Source organism: Pongo pygmaeus, chromosome 1 (assembly GCF_028885625.2).
Source record: "Pongo pygmaeus isolate AG05252 chromosome 1, NHGRI_mPonPyg2-v2.0_pri, whole genome shotgun sequence".
NCBI classification, from domain to species: domain Eukaryota; kingdom Metazoa; phylum Chordata; class Mammalia; order Primates; family Hominidae; genus Pongo; species Pongo pygmaeus.
In genome coordinates, this window is record NC_072373.2 from 152,454,620 (window position 1) to 152,474,224 (window position 19,605).

General features: G+C 41.6%; 1 protein-coding gene across 9 annotated transcripts in view; it reads left to right on the forward strand.

Annotated features, from left to right (window-relative positions):
* The first annotated feature begins 5,055 nt into the window (after positions 1–5,055).
* ZZZ3 (zinc finger ZZ-type containing 3) overlaps positions 5,056–19,605 on the forward strand; it is a 120,620-nt gene continuing 106,070 nt past the window's right edge. For 5 of the 9 annotated variants that reach the window (XM_063653940.1, XM_063653944.1, XM_054480154.2 and 2 more), the window contains exon 1: positions 5,056–6,346. The gene's annotated coding sequence lies outside the window, so the exon portion shown is untranslated. Of the gene's footprint in view, positions 6,347–6,923; positions 7,017–19,605 lie in introns of those variants that run through there. The other 4 variants (XM_063653937.1, XM_063653943.1, XM_063653941.1 and 1 more) reach the window with 3 other exon arrangements.

A 19,605-nucleotide genomic window follows, 5' to 3' on the forward strand; every position in this document is an offset into this window, starting at 1 on the left:
TTCCCCATCAGACAGTAGGCACCAAAAGGTTTTGTCTTGTTCACCCCCTTGTGTTTAACATAATGTATGAGACAAAATAGGTTCCTGGTAAATTTGTCTAATAAGTTCACATTTAGGACTCCATTTTCAAATTTCTTCCTCACTGGTTTTTGGTTACCACTGTTCAGTTTTCCTTTACAGTTCTGGTCCCTCATTTCTCCTTTATAGTTTTTACTTTCTTCCTTGACCTCAACAATGTCAGTGCTTCTCAGGGTTTTGTTCTTGATTTTGTTTTTCTCACTCTGTGCTCTCCCTGGGTAACCAAATCTAAACCTCAGGTTCCAGTTACTATTTCTAAGCTAAAGACTCACAAACCTGTACTTCCAGCTCAGACCTGAAGCCAGCATCCTCGACATGTATCTAACTGACTCTTGGGTTCTTCATTTAGATGTACTGGGGTTGCCTGAAACTCAGTATACTCTAATGAAACACATCATTCCCCCATCTAAACTTGCTCCTACTTTAGTATTTTCTGTGGTTATCAATAACACCTCCATCTCAGTGGTTACCCACGCCTAGACTCTCCTTTTGCTTCCCACTAATTCAACCACCCAAATCTTAAGAGATTCAGCCCCCAAAAGATCTGGACATATACTGCGTTTGGACATGAGGGCACTTATTAAACCAATCATAATGCCATGATAGTGCCCCCAAACAGAAAAGTGGTTAAATAAATTATGCAATCATTTATCAGTGTTTATTTTTATTTTTTAGAGATGGGGTCCCACTGTGTTGCCCAGGCTGGGCTGCAGTGGCATGATCATACCTCACTGCAGCCTCAAACTCCTTGGCTCAGGTGATCCTTCTGCCTTAGCCTCCAGAGTAGCTGGGAGTACAGGTGTGTACCACCAAGCCTGGCTAATTTTATAATATTTTTTGTAGAGATGGGATGTTGCTATGTTACCCAAGCTAGGCCTGAACTCCTGACTTCAAGTGATTCTCCCACACTGGCCTCCCAAAGTGCTGGGATTACAGGTGTGAGCCACCATGCTTGGCCCAGTTCTTGGGGTTTTTGAAGAATATTTAATGACATAGAAAAAAGCTTATGATCCAATGAAAGAAATTAGGATATATGACTTCATATCAGATTTTATATACATGGGGACAAAAAACAGTGGTTTCTTTCAGGCAATAGTAAGTAGTAGTAGTAAATAAATAATAACTTCCATCCCATGCAGGGGGCTTTGCATCAACTGTTCTCTTTCTCTGGAGTGTTTTTCCCACCTTTGCCCAACTCCTAAATGCATTCACACTTTAGAAGTAGTGAATGCATACTTCATCTCAGATTGGATGTTGCTTCCTCAGAAGTACTTTAGAACATGAATGTACTTTTGGGCATATGGACATATTCTCATAGTGACCTGCACTTTTTTTTTGTATATTCTCCAATTTAAAACTTTTAATTAAAAAGTAAAATTTTAAGGCCGGGCGGGGTGGCGCACGCCTGTAATCTCAGCACTTTGGGAGGCCGAGGTGGGTGGAATCACGAGGTCAGGAGATCGAGACCATCCTGGCTAACACGGTGAAACCCCGTCTCTTCTAAAAATACAAAAAATTAGCCAGGCGTGGTGGCGGGCGTCTGTAGTCCCAGCTACTCCGGAGGCTGAGGCAGGAGAATGGCGTGAACCTGGGGGGCGGAGGTTGCAGTGAGCCGAGATCGCGCCACTGCATTCCAGCCTGGGCGACAGAGCGATCTGTCTCAAAAAAAAAAAAGGAAACTTTAATGTCGAAAATGCGAACTTGGGGAGGGCAGAAAGATCACACACAAGGCTGTCACTTCACACTTGGAGGGTTGCACAGCGGCCAGCAGAGGCGCTCCTCACTTCCCAGATGGAAGGAGGGGTGCGGGGGCGGGGCGGCCGGGCAGAGGCCCTCCTCACTTCCCCGACTGGGCTGCTGCCGGGCAGAGGCGCTCCTCACATTCCAGACGGTGCGTTGGCCGGGCAGAGGCGCTCCTCACTTCGAAGACGGGGTGGGGGCCGGGCAGAGGCGCTCCTCACTTCCCAGACAATGGGGGGACTGGGCAGAGGCACTCCTCACTTCCCACACAGTGCGGGTCAGGCAGATGGGCTCCTGACATCCCAGATGGTGCAGTGGCCGGGCAGTGGTGCTCCTCACTTCCCAGACAGTTGAGTGGCCAGGCAGAGGCGCTCCTCACTTTCTAGACGGGGCGGCAGCTGGGCAGAGGCGCTCCTCACTTGCCAGACAGTGGGGCAGCCAGGCAGAGGTGCTTCTCACTTCCCAGACGGTGGGGTGGCGGCGGGGGGGAGGGGGGTTGGGGGGGGTGGGGGCAGGGCAGAGGCGCTCCTCACTTCCCAGATGGTGGAGCAGCAGGGCAGAGGTGCTCTCACTTCCCAGATGGTGGAGCAGCGGGGCAGAGGTGCTCCTCACTTCCCAGACGGGGTGGGGGCGGGGCAGAGTCGCTCCTCACTTCCCAGAAGGTGAGGCGGTGGGGCAGAGGTGCTCCTCACTTCCCAGACGGTGGGGGCTGCGGGTCAGAGGTGCTCCTCACTTCCCAGACGGGCGGCAGCTGGGCAGAGGCGCTCCTCACTTGCCAGACAGTGGGGCAGCAGGGCAGAGGCACTCCTCACTTCCCAGACGGTGCGGGCTGGGCAGATGAGCTCCTGACATCCCAGATGGTGCAGTGGCCAGGCAGTGGCGCTCCTCACTTCCCAGACAGGGCGGCAGCTGGGCAGAGGCGCTTCTCACTTCCCAGACGGGTGACCTGCACTTTTCATGAATGGTACTAACCAGTTTGAATTTATGTGATTATATTTTAAATGTCAGCCTCCCTCCCTAGACTGTGGGCTCTGTCAGAGTAGGGCCTGTGCTTGCTTTGTTCACCACTGTATCTCTAGCACCTTGTATGGCACCTGGCATACTTGTTAAAAGAATGAACTACATCAATGATTTTCAAAGTGTGTTCTGAGGTAGCATCTTATGTGCCATGGTAAGGGACTGAGGAAAATGTCAGCTGGTTGCCTACTCCCAGGTCCTGTTTTATTTAGCTCAAATATTGCATCCTGGCATAAGAATATGAGTATACAAGAAATTTCCAGTGCTTCAGAAAATATTGTACAAACTGCTGAATTAGTTGATGTTAATGTATCTTCCATCTTCAATATTCGGTGATCCTAGGTCAAAATAACAAAGGGGGCCAGGCGTGGTGGCTCACGCCTGCAATCCCAGTACTTTGGGAAGGCTGAGGTGGGTGGAAGCTTGAGGCCAGGAGTTTTGAGACCAGCCTGGGCAACATGGCAAAACCTCATCTCTATAAAGAATACAAAAATTAACTGGGCACGGTGGTGCGTATTTCAGCTACAAGGGACACAGGAGGCTGCAGTGAGCCTAGACTATGCCAGTGCACACCAACTTGGGCGACAGAGCGAGATCCTGTCTCCAAAAGAAAAAAAAAGAAAATAACAAAATAACAAAGGCCATGTAGGAATATATATGTCGTAATTAGGGAGTGGGATTTGCCAGCAAGGTTGGCAGTGGTTCCCTTTTCCAGGAGCAATGAAGCTCCTCTTTCCTACTCTTAATTGAGGATCTCAGGGGCTCCCATCCCTTTCCACTTGGCTAAGAGTTATTCCCAGGCCTAGAGTTCTTTCTTGGCTACCCTCTTTACCATCCATGAACTGCTTTCTCCTTATCCTGTAGGGATTACCCCGAAGACCCTACAGTCCAGCCATTTGGGGTTACTTGTAGTTTTCTCCCATTCACACACTCATGCATGCAGTTCCCTCAGCCAAGAATTATTTTTTTCTTCTTAGCAAAGTCATCCTGTAACTTAAATGCCAATCCTTGTAAGAAGCCCTTCCCAGAAGCCCTCCTCCCCTCCCACAATACTTTATGTATCTATATAGAAACTTCTGCAGTTCAAATGGGCAAGTTACTTGCTTTATCAATAGAAAAATACAAATAATGTTACAGACTGGGTTCCCAGGAAGCACACTCTTACATGACTAGTGTGCAGGAGATTTATTAGGGAGTGCTCTTGGGATCATCACTTGTGGGAGGGAAGAAAAGCTGAACTGGGCAGAAGTTGGGCTTCAATGAAGTCTCAATGGAATGCCTTAGCTGATCCTGCAAGTTGTTCTGCAGGAGGAGAAAATCCATCAGAATTGTACCAAATGGAGGTGAGAGGGCTGGGCCTTTTATCCCTGCATTGATCAGTCACTGGATGTGGCCTCTCTGAGAACATTATGACACTGTGACACTGGCGTGCCTGAAAGGGGCTGACAACCCATGGCAGGCTGTGGGTATGACTCTTGGCAGCAGCAGCTCAGTTCTTTATTCCTGAAGTGGGGTCTGAAAAGTGCATCTCAAGGCCTACCACAAATAGTATATATCTCATAGGATTGTCAGAAGCCTAAAATAGGGTAACATAGAAAAGTACACAGCATTTGGCCTGGCACGTAGGAATCAAAAGCATGCTAAGTATGGTTATTATAATAGAATTTGGCTCTATAAGTAGAAAGAGCAAGGTAGGGAAATGTGTTTATTTTTGTATCTCTAGTCTTAGTATAAGGCACTAACATGTTTTATCTTTCCTTTTTTATTTTTGAGACAGTCTTGCTCTGTTGCCCAGGCTGGAGTGCAGTGGCGCGATCTCGGCTCACTGCAACCTCCACCTTCCGGGTTCAAGCAATTCTCCTGCCTCAGCCTCCCAAGTAGCTGGGATTACATGGGATAACAGGCGTGTGCCACCACACCTGGCTAATTTTTCTATTTTTAGTAGAGACGAAGTTTCGCCATGTTGGTCAGACTGGTCTTTAACTCCTGACACCTCAGGTGATCTGCCTGTCAAGGCCTCCCAAAGTGGTGGGATTACAGGCGTGAGACACCGTGCCCAGCCTCCCCGACCCCCGTTTTTTTGACATACTGCCACCCAGAAACACTAGTATGTTCAATAAATACTTGATGTGTTAATATAAAAACATGTAACCCTTTTTCTTGAAGTAGATGTTACTTTGAGTTGAACTCAAAGCTAAAATACAAAACACCATTTAAACCATTTAATAACTTTTATTAGCAACATAAAAGAAGGCACAACACATATCCACTTGCCTGAAAAAAAAATGTTGCAAAGGAAAACAAAAGTAATGAAGCAGCACTGGACAACTGTCAAAGAAGAGCCCCAGTTAATGGCTTCTACCACTGGATTTTATATTTTTGGAACATAATCTTTATAGCCAGGGAAGGAGGTTTAGCTGTTTTTCCACAGCTCATAAATGATGAAGTTATTTATCTTCATTAATGTGTGCTGGGCTTTATTTTCCTACATGCTCAATATAGTTGGTAGATCTATTTTGATATTACTGAGCACTGCTTTGTGCCAGACACAATTCTGGGGATACAGCAATGAGCAAAACAGTTTACTAAGTCCCTGCTTTTAAAAATCTTACATTCCTGGTGGTGAGGATACTGAGAAACAAATAAGGTCTGGAAGTTGTAATTGTTATGAAGAAATAAAAGCAGGTAAAGAGTTAAAGCAATGGTGCAGGTGTACTTTTTTGGATACAGTGGTCTGGGCAGCCCTCTGAGAAGGGATCTGAAATATGCATCGAACATCGACGAGTTAAAAAAAATCTGGAGGAAATGTTCTGCCAGAGAAATCAGCAAGCGCAAAGGCCCGAAGTGGTTCGAGCCTGCGTGCTGTGGTACCAGCCAGAAAGTCAGAGGTGAACGAGGGGAGGCAGAAGCATCATCATAAATACATGTATGGATGTTCTCCTGGCTTGAGACCACAGTGCTAAGGGAGGTGGGGTTTACAAATCTCTCAGGAGGCCACAAAGGGCAGGATGAAGCCCATTTCCAACGGCGGAGCTACGAGGACGCCTTTCCTCTGCTAGGGCCAGGTTGGACGGTTGCAAGGGATGGACTGCAACCCGCCCTCGGAAGACCAACCTTCGCCCAGGGGCAGGGACGGGCCGGGGAGGGCCTCGGAGGCCCCCGACCCGCGGGCGCTGCACGGGCCGCGGTTACCAGCAGGCGGTGTAGTGAGCGCGCCTGCAGCAGCAGCACCACCAGCAGCAACAGCAGCAGCAGCAGCAGCAGCAGCAGTCGCCGCCGCCGCCGCCGCCCGCCAGTCCCAACGAGGAGAAAGGAGGGGACCGGAAGGAGCCGCTGGTGCTGCGGGAAGTGGCAGGAGCGGGAGGCGGGGAGCCACCTGGAAGCGCCGCGGCGCCGCTATCGAGCTTCCTGCGGCGGTGGCCACCCAAGCAAGTGCCGTGGCGGGGGCGGAGAGCGGCCACGGCGACGGCGCCTTCCCAAGTGGCCCGTTGCGTCCGACCCCGCGTGAAAGGTGAGCAAGAGCTCGGGACACGTGGTGAGGGCGAGACACGGGGGAGGGAGAATGAAGGGGGAGGGAATGGGGGTGGCAAATGATCGGCTTGGGACCCGGATTTGGAGCCAAGTACCGGGAGGGGGTGGGCTGGAGGCGACGACTGCGACGGCTGCGACGGCGAAGCCCCCACGTGGGGTGGGGGTGCGCGCGCACGTGTGCGCGGGCGAAAGGGGGGCGGGGAGGGCTTTTGGGAGGGCGTCGGGAGCGCGCTCGCTCAGTAGCGGCCCACGTGATGGGCACGCCGAAAATGTTTCCACGTGACAGGGAGGCTGCCTGGGGCAGCGCACTGCGCTCTGTTTATGTAGTATAACCGTGGTAATCGGAGGTTTTTAAGATTTCTGCTTCTCTTTTGTACAAGGGGAAAGGAAGAGACATATAAAGCGGAAAGACTTCCTACTGTCTCAGTGTTTTAAATGTTCACTACTCCGTTAGTGAAGTGCTTTTTAAGTTCCGAAATACTGATTTTTTTCTGTACCGCCATGTTGGGTCTAGAGGAAGCTCGCGAGATGCGAGTGGGTTTGTATCGCGAGATCTCTCGATTCTCGCGGGACCTCGTTGGCAGAGCAGTTGTCCTGGATGGCGGAGCCTTGGGTTCCGGGGGCTTGGGACCTGCAACTCTTTCTACAAGGCAAGTCGTTAGGGAGGGGCCCGGGGCGAGTGCCTCTTGGTGCCGGGATACGTGCTGCATCAGCTTTCCATAGTCTTGAAGGGAATACAGTAACCCCATTGAGGCAACACTGCCCTCCCCATCCCCCTGCGGGCGCTCCGCCACCTGCAAAAGCATATGTACCCCTCAGCCGGGTCATTCTCCCCACGCAGTGATAGTTCCACCCTGTCCCACTCACTGGAAGTCCGGGAGCCGTGCTCGCGCAGACCTGATGATTCCATTGGATACCGTTCCTCTTACTTGAAAATGTTCTTGTCAGTTTTGCCCTTCTTGCTATTTTCTAAAGTATTCCAGACAGGTTAACTATTCTGTCGCGTTTTCTGCTGCAGTACCTGACTCCAGTCTCCTGAAACAGAACTCCTCCCATCTATTTTCTCTGGGTGTCATTTACTCATCACCCTGACTTCGTATTTTCAGTAACTTTTGGCCGTATTTGGAGGGCCCATTATGTCTCTGACAACACCTGTGGTCAGAATAAAATCCTGCTTTTCATCATTTTGTACGTGCCTATTAACTCAGTTATCGGTAGGGTTTTAATTACTGTGTTACTGAGGTTGCCATCTTTGATGTTTAGGGGTGGTAGTTTTAGGTTATATATTTAAGGTAACAGACTGTTTCATGTGATTTTTTTTTTTTTTTTTTTTTTTTTTTGAGACGGAGTCTAGCTCTTGTCGCCTAGGCTGGAGTGTAGTGGGGCGATCTCGGCTCATTGCAACCTCCGCCTCCCGGGCTCAAGCGATTCTCCTGCCTCAGCCTCTCGAGTAGCGAGTAGCTGGGATTACAGTCGCACTTCACCACGCCCGGCTAATTTTTGTATTTTTAGTAGAGACGGGGTTTCACCATGTTGACCAGGCTGGTCTCAAACTCCTTACCTCAAGTGATCCACCAGCCTCGGCCTCCCAAAGTGCTGGGACTTTAGCACTGTACAGGCGTGAGCCACCGCGCCCGGCCTCAGGTCAACTTTTTAGTAAAGAGCAAACTCATAAATTTTGGCATCAGAGTTTGAGCTTTATATTTCTTAAATGAGTTTGAAATCAATTTAATATTTCTCTCCAATTCCCTAATGTCTCAGAAATGAATTTACAATATACCTTTGTTTTTTCGTATTCTTTAGTGTTTGGATTTTATTTAGTAGTTGCAGTACTAAATAAGGAGTGGGGAGTTAATTACAAAACGAATCAGGTGACTAGTTAATTCATTCATAGTTTGTTTTTTAAAACTACAAAAGTGTTTTTTTCCTATACATAATACAGAGAGGTATATAGTATAGAGTAACACAGTGCTTGTTTCACGGTACCACAAAGTTCCATTCCTCAGTCTTAAATCTCTGTAACCAGCCTTTGTGGTTGCTGTGTATCATTCCAGATATTTCCACGTTTTGGTTTGGTTTTTGTTTCTTAAATGAAGGGGAGAAAGTGTTGTTGTAATGGGGTACCAACACAATACTGGCAATCAGTAAACATTTTTTAACTAAATTAAATTTTTATTTAGTGATATATACCTGTTTGTCAAGACTTACGTATGCATACTTAAGCAGATTTTTTTGTTTGTACTGATCTTTTTGGTAGTATAATCTTGTGAAAATATCACAAGTAACAGTGTTATTTTTGCAGTAAAGTTGATTTATTGTGCTTGGTAGCTTTGCACAGAAAGTACATGTAAAACAAGATTTAAATAAATTAATGTTTTATCACTTGAGTTTTATATTTTTATGTTTAATGTGTGTTATATATTTAACTTTATATATTATATATTCTAAACTGTAACCTAACTATATAGGAGTTTTTCAGACGTTTTAAAAGTTTATCAGTGTGATTAAAATGATAGTTTGACCATGCAATTTAGTGATCTCAATTGGAGAGTGGTAGACACATTAGTAGTTAGTACAAACAAAGGTATATATACTTGAAGTTGCTAAGCGGCTATCATTTTGTAAGTGTTGTTTTTGTAATTTCCGCCCCCCCCACAAACCTACCAGTAATAATATTTATCAGACCAGTCACATAAGAAAAGTGTCCACTCTTTGGGCAATGTGGTTTTTTGTTGTAACAGTGCAAGTAGAAATGTTGAGGAATAGAAGTGAGTGTTGAGAGGTATGACGTTGGAAAGAGGAAAAGGGGACATTGGGAGTGTAGAGGTTGATACTGAAATGGAATTGGACAAGTTGGGGAGAAAAGAGGAATGTAGAAGGTTGACAGTGAGGCAAGAGCCATGGTGCAAGAATAGTCAGGCTCATAATAGTTGGAGGACAGCCCGAGTCAGTATTTGAGGCAACTTTCTCCTCCTATTTTTTTTAAGACAGTTCTGGGTCCATTCACAGAATTGCTAGATATTTCCTGTCATAAAAGTCAGCAGCTTAAGGTTATACTTAATTGAAACCTTGTGAATTCTTTACTTTAGATAAAGCTATTCGTTTAAATAACATTTGTTAAGTACGTTTTATTATTTTCAGAAGTGGGAAATTGTGAAAATGACAATGAGTTTGAAGGTCACAGTTCTACAATGGCCTTTGCAAAGGTATCTACATAAGTTTAGCTTGGTAACTGGGCCTTTAATAGTCCACGTACATCTGATCTATGAAATAATGTATGTTCCTTGTTCTTAGAACTTTTGTTTTATAAACTTTTCAGTAGTGGGTCTTGGGAAATACCAGTCTGTTACAGACACAAAATTATTTGAGGTACTTGGTAAAAATATACTGAGAAAAATCCAAGGAAGAGGAAAAATGTATTTTTACATGGTTTGTGTTTGCTTGAGTAAAATTGAAATAACCAAGAAATTTAATTTTCATTTTTCTCAATTATTACGGTCATATAAATGATGAGAGCTAGTGAACTTCAGTGATCAGAGGAAATTAGTAACAGTGATAATATAGTAATACTGATTTATTCTCACTTGAATTTTTTCCTTAAGGTCTGACACCATGCCAATTTCCACAGACCTGTAACTTTAAGTTACCTTAAGCTGGGCCTGGTGGCTCACACCTGTAATACAAGCACTTTGGGAGGCTGAGGTGGGAGGATTGCTTGAGACCAGCAACAACATAGACCACGTTTCTACCAAAAAAGAAAAAAAAATTAGCTGGGCGTGGTAGTGCACGCCTGTAGTACCAGCTACTTGGGAGGCTGAGAAGGGAGGATTGCTTGCTTGAGCCCAGAAGGTTGAGACCACAGTGAGCTGTGATTGCACCATTGCACTCCAGTCTGGGCAACAGAGTGAGTGAGACCCTGTGTCAAAAATAAAATAAAAACACCTAAATTTCATATGAAAATTCAGTTTGGAGTTACCTACAAGAAATAGTTGCTAGAAGAGTTTCATTTTTATAGTAGTATTTACTAGAGATTTGGTATATACTCTGGTGCAAATTTCTGTAGTTAATGCTCTGATAACCACTATAATTGTACTCTGAAAACCACTCTCAGTAAATATTTCCCAAAGTCCAAAGTCTTGATTATTTTGTTTGACCCTTTCCTTCTCACCTTTCTGTTTTTCTTTTCAGCTGATTTTTCTCATTTATGTGGGTAACTTTTGTCTTATTAGAGAGGAGTGAGTTGAGTAACTTGCCCTGAGGAGAATATCACTTTGTGATTAATCAAACTATTCAGGTATTATTATTACTGTTGTTTTGGAACTTCAGTATATTTGTAAGTTAGAGTCAGTAATTCAACTGACATTTATTGCTAATGACCTCAGCCATTTGAAACATAACAGCAATCCTGGACATAAAAAAATCTCTAAGCCTTCAAAATGACTGCAACCAAGTATAATAAGCCATTAGCCTTTATTAGGAAACTACTAATTGGAATTAGTCCACAGATAAAAATCTTCAGTGTTGGCCATTGGAGTTAGGGACATTGGCAGCTGAAATGTCATCTTCAGGGGAAAAGGAAGAACTATTAAAAAGTAGGTGGAACTATAGTAGAATAATGTTTTAAGGCCATTACATAAAGACATACACTCCTATAATCATTAACTTCTGAAGGAATGACAGTATCATAGAGCAGCCTAGTAAGTTGATGCATCACAATGATAACTTTGATAATGAACTTTTATTTTGTGTACTATGTTTAAGGAAGTAAGAAATTGGTGTCTTTTGAGATTGCTATAAAAGTAAACATTTTCAAAACTCTGTTAATTAAATGTTAAGTTTCAGTTTTCTGGAAAATTTACTTGTAGATCTCTCCTTATCAGATGATACCAAATAAAAATAGTGCTATTGTGTATGGAACGTCCTTTGTTTTATTATTTTAACCTATTTATCTTTCTACTTAATATTTCAAGGAATTACTCCCAAACAAGGCTCTATTACAGTTAATATTTGATATCAGTAATGAACAACCAGTTGCCTAAAGATTAGCACATTTGCTAATGAAGAAGATAGTAAAGCAGTTAATTAGAATTAGTAAATGACCTATGCATATGATTCAGTTGTATAGTTTTGAATCCTGTTATTGAGTCTATTAGCCCAGGTGTCCTAAGGTGCCAGGTTTTTGTAGTGAGTTTTTTTCGTTGCATTGCTGGCCTTCTCTGTCTCATTTACTATGTTAATTTAAACCTTATGCTTCCATTAGTGGTAAAGTAGATAGACTTTGACTTGTGTATAAGGAGTGTGTATGTATTTTAATGATTTTGAAAGCTGGTTTGAGGAATTAGATCTTGGGAATTAATATAATTATTATTAGCATTTTGATATATTTCTTCCATTATTTTAATGTATATTTTTTATGTATTTGTGGGTAAAAACATTTAATTTCATGTCCTGCTTTTTAACCTACTGTTAGGTACCACTTTCCCTTTCTTACAATGCGTCTTAATAACTGTCATTATAAATGATTGTAAAATCTTCTGTGCAGTGAACATATCATGTTATTCCCCTATGTGAAGAACATATTTATACATGTTTCTTGTATATAGTATTATCTCTCTCTTGTATATTGCCAGAATTGATTTTTTAGGTACATTTTGAAGGCTCTTAAAACATACTGAACAAGATTAATCAAAAGGGATAAATTTGTATTCTCTTTCAAGTGGTTGTTACCCTATACTCATCAACATTTAACATTTTTTATAAAGGTTTAATGGGGGTGTATGACATATTGTGCTTTATTTATTTAATTACTGAGGTGAAGCATGTTTATAGATGTATTTATCTTGTGAACTTTGAAGATAAATAGATTTTAACATTATTGCAGTCAAACATCTTTTTGTTTGTTTGTTTTGAGACAGAGTCTTGCTCTATTGCACAGGCTGGAGTGCAGTGGCATCATCTCAGCTCACTGCAGCCTCTACCCCCCAGGTTCAAGCGATTCTCCTGCCTCAGTCTCCTGAGTAGCTGGGACTACAGATGCATGCCACCACGCCTGGCTAATTTTTGTATTTTTGTAGAGGTGGGGTTTCACCATGTTAGTCAGGCTGGTCTGGAACTCCTGACCTGAGGTGATCCACTTACCTCAGCCTCCCAAAGTGCTGGATTACAGGGGTGAGCCACCGTGCCCGGCCCAAACATCTTGATATAATTTTGTTTTACTGATTTTATGAAATTCCTCCCTTTTCAGAATTGTAATAAACAATATTGGTTTAATTCTGTTTGTTTAGTTTTTCTAAGTTAGATTTAAATAAATTTAAGTTTTTAACTCATCTGGCATTGGTGCGAAATGAGAATCTAAATGTTTTCCTCCAAATTGGTAATTTTCTCAACTCTGTTAAATAATGCTTTATTTAATTTTTTAATTTTTCTCATTTTTTTGTTATGCTTCATTTTTACATTTTAATCATTTTTATTTTAAATTGTTTATTTTTACCCCAAGCCTTAAGAACATTCATATCATTTTTAGATGATTCTGTGATATGTTTAATATCTTTTGCCTTGGCTTTCTTATTGTGGTGTTTGTTTCCTTATTTATTTTTAAGATTACTGTAAGTTGAGGATAATAAAGCTTATTTTTTAACAAAACAATGTTTTATAATTCCTTTTCTTGTCAGCCAGAATTTGAAATAAGATTTTTCCATACCACATAATTTAGTTGCATTGAATGAAACTTCCCCCTTCTTGAACAGAGATAAAATGTGAAACTACTTAAAAGTACTACGCTGGCCACAGTGGCTCATGCCCGTAATCCCAACACTTTGGGAAGCTGAGGTGGAAGGATCGCTTCAGCCCAGGAGTTGGACACCAGTCTGGGCAACATAGTGTGACCTCGTTTCTACAAAAAATACACAAAATTAGCCTGGTGTGGTGGTGTGCGCCTATACTTTCAGCTACTGGGGAGGAGGATGAGGTGGAAGGATCACTTGACCCCAAAAGGTTGAGGCTACAATGAGCCCAGATTGCGCCCCTACACTCCAGCCTGGGTGACACAGTGAGACCCTTGTCAAAAAAACCCCAACCAACAAGTACAGTACTAGAGACTGTAAGGAGTAAACCTACTTTGGCAGATTTTGGGGAATTAGAGAAATTAACTCCTAAGATTAACAGTTTAGGATGTATGCTTAAAGTGTTAAACAGCAGTATACAACTTGATACCATATACCTCTAATATATTTAATGAAAAAGTTTCATTTAACAGCTGTAGGACTCAAGTTACAGAATCATAATACCTTTCTTCTTCAAATGTTGAGATAGCAATATGATACATTTACTGAAATTTAATAACATAAGACGTTTAAGTAAGCTTTAGGAAGGTATCTGTCAAAGAGCATTTTTAATACTGAGAATGCTTACTGTTTACTATGATGCCTTTTTTTCTGTTATGAAATAATTTGTGATCTCAAAATAATTGAAAAAAGGTATTTATGTTTATTTACATTTTGAAATTGTGATGGCTACAAAGCTGTTAATTTTGTTAAATGGCTTTAATGTTTTCTGTTTACAGATTTTTCTGGTTACAATACTAGTAAGAAAAGCCAGATTTAAGTAACTTTGAGTGTGAAAAAATAATAAATATTTGAAAAAAAAAAAGTGTGTCCTGTGCTTGAAGAACACCTACAGAGAACTGAAGATGAACAATTTGATGTGATGTAATTTCCTTCTATCTTGGGTTATGGTGAGATTTAAAGGGATTGGAACATAACAACACCTTTTTTTCCTACTGGAATTCTGCTGCCCCATGAGAGATGAGTTGCTTTTTCAAAATGTCACTGAAATTGTCCAGGAAATAGAGTTGCTAATTATATTCTGGCACTATTTACCCTCTTTACTAGTTTTTAAAGTTTTTTTTTAATTGGTCAGAAGTTAAAGGAAAATAGATCCTGCCATTGTTACACACTTCCCCATTGGAAAGCAGATTGATGTGTTTCATAAATAAAATAAAATAATGCTTTTAGGTGGCTTGGCTGTATTATAGAGGGAACTACCAAGATTATTTCTCCTGGCAAAGGGTTGTGTGTGAGATTTATCCACTGATAGCCCTTGAAGAACTTTGTAATACTTCTCTCTTTTTTTTTATTTACATTGTTTTATTTCCGTGGATTATTGGGGATGTAATACTTCTCTATATTAACTCTCCACTCTCCACCCCAAACCTATAATTCTTACCTGAACTGTCTTCACTATATGTAGATTTTTATGGTGTTTTTGCAGTAATGTTTCTTTTTTTTTTTTTTTTTTTTGAGACTGAGTCTTACTCTGTTGCCCAGGCTGGAGTGCAGTGGCGTGATCTCAGCTCACTGCAGCCTCTGCCTCCTGGGTTTAAGTAATTCTCCTGACTTAGCCTCCTGAGTAGCTGGGACTATAGGCACGCGCCACTATGTGCAGCTCATTGTTGTAGTTTTAGTAGAGACGGGGTTTGGCCATGTTGGTGAGACTGGTCTTGAACTCCTGACCTCAAGTGATCTGCGCACCTCGGACTCTGAAAGCGCTGAGATTACAGGTGTGAGCCAACGCACCCGGCCAATGTGTCTTTTCCTAAGGAGAAATCTCCTCTTTTTCCTTCTTTTTAAATAAAGATAAATACAATTAAAGTATAATACACAAAGAAAGTTCTCATAAATGTACACCTCAGTGAATTTTCACAGTGTGAGCACACTGGTGTAATCGTCACTAAGAAGAACACTGTCAGAACTCCAGAAACTTGTGTGTTTAGTCCAGTCATTAATGGTCCCTAGGTGCCACCCCTCACCAAAAGAAACCACTCTTTTGATGTCTAGTACCACAGAATTATTTTATTTGCTTTTGAGCCTAGGAATATACAGTACGTATTGTTTTTGTGTTTGGCCTTTTTTGCTCAATGTTATGTTTGTGAGATTCAGCTGTTTTATTGTGTCTTCATCCTGTTCTGATATGAGTAACCTGAGAAATCCTATAACTCAACCTGATTCGTACCTTGAGATGGCAACACTTAGACATTTTTCTCATGGCATTCATAGTTTTCAAGAACTCCGAGGAGGGGACATCAAATAAAAGCCTTCTTTGTTTTAAACTCTGTGGTAGACCTTTTTTTGTGTTTTAATGACCTTTTTTGTGTTTTATTGCTATTTGGGTAAACAGTATATTTTAAAATTTATGTCACTGATGACTTATGCAGTACCTCAGCTGCTTTTGTTTTTTTTTTCCTACTTAAAAATTTTGTTTTAAAAACTATGGTACAGGATTCCTGGCCAGCTAATGGCTTTTTGGACTTTTATGACTTGGTAGCTTTCTTTTCATTCTTTGAATTCCTCAAGCAGTGATTCCCATGCTAATTTTTATGATACCATGTAGTATCTTCAGTTATTTCAAAGCATGTTGTGAGCCTCCCCACCAAGAAAAAGATTCCAATTTAAGTTTAAGCCACTTTACTTTCAAAATACTTACATTTATGAACAGTACAACATTGTGGTGTGTAGATTATAAAATCAAATAGGCTGGTAAAAAATTGGGAATCAGCTAAGAGCCTTACCTGCTTATTAACCCTTTTCAGGCTAGCTTCAAGTGTAAAGTGCAGTTTTTATTTGTGTGTGTGACACAGTTTCACTCTGTCACCCAGTATGGAGTGCAGTGGCGCGATCTCGGCTCACTGCAACCTCCAGCTCCTGAGTTCAAGCGATTCTCGTGCCTCAGCCTCCCGAGTAGCTGGAATTACAGCTGCCTGCCACCATGCCTGGCTAATTTTTATATTTTTAGTAGAGGCGGGGTTTCTCCATGTTGTCCAGGCTGGTTTCGAACCCCTGACCTCAGGTGATCTGCCCTCCTCAGCCTCCCAAAGTGCAGGGATTACAGGCATGAGCCACCCTGCCTGGCCATAAAGTGCAGCTTTCTTCTCAGGAGTTCTCCTTTTGTATTTTCCTCTCATTTCACTTTCTTAATTTTAAGGAAAGTCATAGTGAAAGATTTATGACTGTATTCCTGCATATAATTTTTCTTTCATATAAGTCCTATGGTTATGATATGCCTGGATGATATGCTTAATTTCCTTTTTAAGCAAATTTTAGTTATTTCAGTCAGTAAGTGTTAGGGCCAGAATATTATAAATGGCCAATAGTTGTTGAAATTAGGTATTTTGGTCATGATTAAGAGTAACGTGTATACTTAGCAGTCCTGTACTTCAGTCATCTTTTATTTGCTGAGCTTTTGTGGAAATTAAATGATTGTAAAGTTTTAGCCTACTTTCTAAAAAAAAAATCACTTGTTTTTTAATCTGGAGAGTTTAAATGTCTGGCTTCGGGGAAACATCATGCTATAGGGGAACATTATCTCCTGAAGAATGGGGGAGAGATTAACTTTTGTAATGGTTATAGAGTTACTTCTAAATTTGAATAAATGCTGTTCTACCTAGTGAACTAGTCAGAGCATTTTCCACTTTGACCTAAGCCAAGCACACGGGTAGCTACTTCTCTTTCTGTAGTTAAGAGAATTTCACCAAGGATATTTTGATTTATTTGTAGCTATATGGCAATGGTTCTCAGTATTTATCATTCATCATAATCGCCTGAAAGTTGTTTGTTTTAAATAATAGATTGCTGGGCTCTGCCCTTAGAGTTTCAGATTTAGTACGTCAGGAGACAACACTTTGAGTAGCACTACTTGGGTATAGTCAGGACTTCTGCATTAAAAAACAAAATGAACAGACAAAAACCCTACAAGTGATTCTGATACATATCCTAGATGAGAACCTTTGATCAATAGTTCTCAATACAGTGTATGGTTCTGGGCATAGCAGCAGAACATCACTTGGGAATTTTACAAATGCAGATTTTCTCCAACTCTGGAGATGGAACCCAGAAATCTGTGTTTTAAACTAAACCACTAGAGGATTCTGGTGTGTGCTAAAGTTTGACAACCATCCTTGTAACTTTGTAGTTCTCTGGCACCTTTCAGGGAACTTACTAGAAATTCAAATTTCACACTGCACTCGGAGCTCTTATATAACAGATTCTGAATATCAGAATCTCATTTTACAGTAGTCTCTCCTGCACTCTTATCTTCAGTTTTGCTTTCCTTCGGCTGAACATTTTAAGTGGGAAATTCAAGAATGAAATCTCTTATTGTCCCTCTGGTCGTGCCTGGGATGTGAATCATCCCTTTGTCCAGCGTGTCCATACTTTGTATGCTTCCCACTGGTTAATCACTTAGTAGCCATCTCAGTTATCAGATTAAAAAAACATAGTATATATCTGGTTTGGTACTATCCTCAATTTCAGTTATCCACTGGGGATCTTGGAATGTATCGCTTGTGGATGGGGGGAGGGAACTACTGTAACTAGATTCATAGGTGGTTTGTGTGTATATTGAAGATTGAAAAGAGCTGCTTTAGGTGATTTTAAAAACTCTTATAAAAGTAATACTAATAACTAAAATTTATTGGACATTTGCTGTGGGCCAGATACATGCTAGATACTCTATTCATTATCATTAGTACTCCCTACAACCTTATACAGAGGGTTACTGTAACCCTCATTCTATAAATAAGCAAATCAAAGCAGAGGGGTTTCGTATCTTGCTTGGTGTCGCACAGGTGCTAAATGGAGGGTTTGGGATTTGAACCTAAGCACTCAAACTGTGGAGTTTTGGAGTTTGAGGTGCTATCTTCATATGTATCTTCAGTACCGTTTGTGTGTATGTATGTCCTTCCTTGTTCCAGTGCCATAGATTATATTCTAATGAATTTTTTGGTATCACATTTTACAGTGACATTTGAATTTTCTTTCAAGTCTTATATTCATCAGAACAATCAGAAGTGGAAATAGCTGTGGTTTGAATACTTTGATCTTGTCAACCTAAATAACAGAGGCTTTCTAAAAGAAAATGATGTTTATTTGGGAATAGGGCTTTGCCGTGAATTCTGTTGTTATAGTAAACCATGTGCATATACAGGGAGGTAAAAGAAGACCAAAGTTTTTAAAGGAAAAATGAGGAGGATTTCATAATTATTTTGAGATAATTATTCTTGGCTACAAGGGTCAATAAAGTGCCTCCATTCTGAGGTTGGACTGGCAGTTGCTGGCAGATGTCCTCACAGAAGTTTTTTTTTTTTAAAAAAAACAACCCCCTGCCACCCCCCCAAAAAAAACCAGAGTGTTACTGTGTTGCCCAGGCTAGATGTAAACTCCTGGATTCAAGCAGTCTTCCTGCTTCTTGGGTAGCTGGGATTATAGGTGTGTATGTACCATGCACCTGGCTTGTTTTTGTTTCACGTTTTATATAAGGTTGTAGTTTTTGCACAGTCTTTTGTGATAGTTTTTATCATGCATACCCGCATGAGAGCCCTTCCTTCATGGCCTTCCTTGGCTGTTTGTCAGGGTGTTTTTTTTGTTTGTTTGTTTGTTTAAAAAAAAACAAAGCAAACACTACTACTACTCCAGTTTGATTCTGATAACTTTCATATAAGTCTATTCATCAAGGTGTTGTTATCCATCCAAACTCTTTGTTGCCTTAATAGATTTTGTTTTTGTGTGGAATTTCAGTAAGGCAGCTCTTACTGGTTAATGTTTCTGGTAAAAATTTGCATGCTAGGCCAGGTGCGGTGGCTCATCATGCCTGTAATCCCAGCACTTTGAGAGGCCGAGGTGGGCGGATCATCTGAGGTCAGGAGTTCGAGACCAGCCCAGCCAACATGGCGAAACCCCGTCTCTACTAAAACAAAAAATTAGCCAGGCGTGCTGGAGTGTGCCTGTAGTCCCAGCTACTCGGGGAGGCTGAGGCAGGAGAATCGCTTGAACCCAGGAGGCAGAAGTTGCAGTGAACCGAGATCGTGCCATTGCACTCCAGCCTGGGTGACAGAGCGAGACTCTGTCCCAAAAAAAAAAAAAAAAAAAAAAAATTGCATGTTGTATGTTCAAGGACTGTATTGGTTTATTAAAGAGGACAACAATGCAATTCAGTATCTGGAGGCTCCCATGTACTTATGCTTTGGAGTTTAATTCAAGTAAAACATGGAGATTTGCTTGATAATAGACCTAAATGCTGGTGTTAATTTCAAGGGAGTAATATGGGGGGGGGTCACAATATTTATTATATTAATAGGTTTTTTGGGGGAATTTCTTAGTCATATTAATTCTTTTTAAGTGCACAATTCAGTGCTTTTTAGTAAAATTACAGTGCCATGCAACTATTACCTCAATCCAGTTTTAGAAC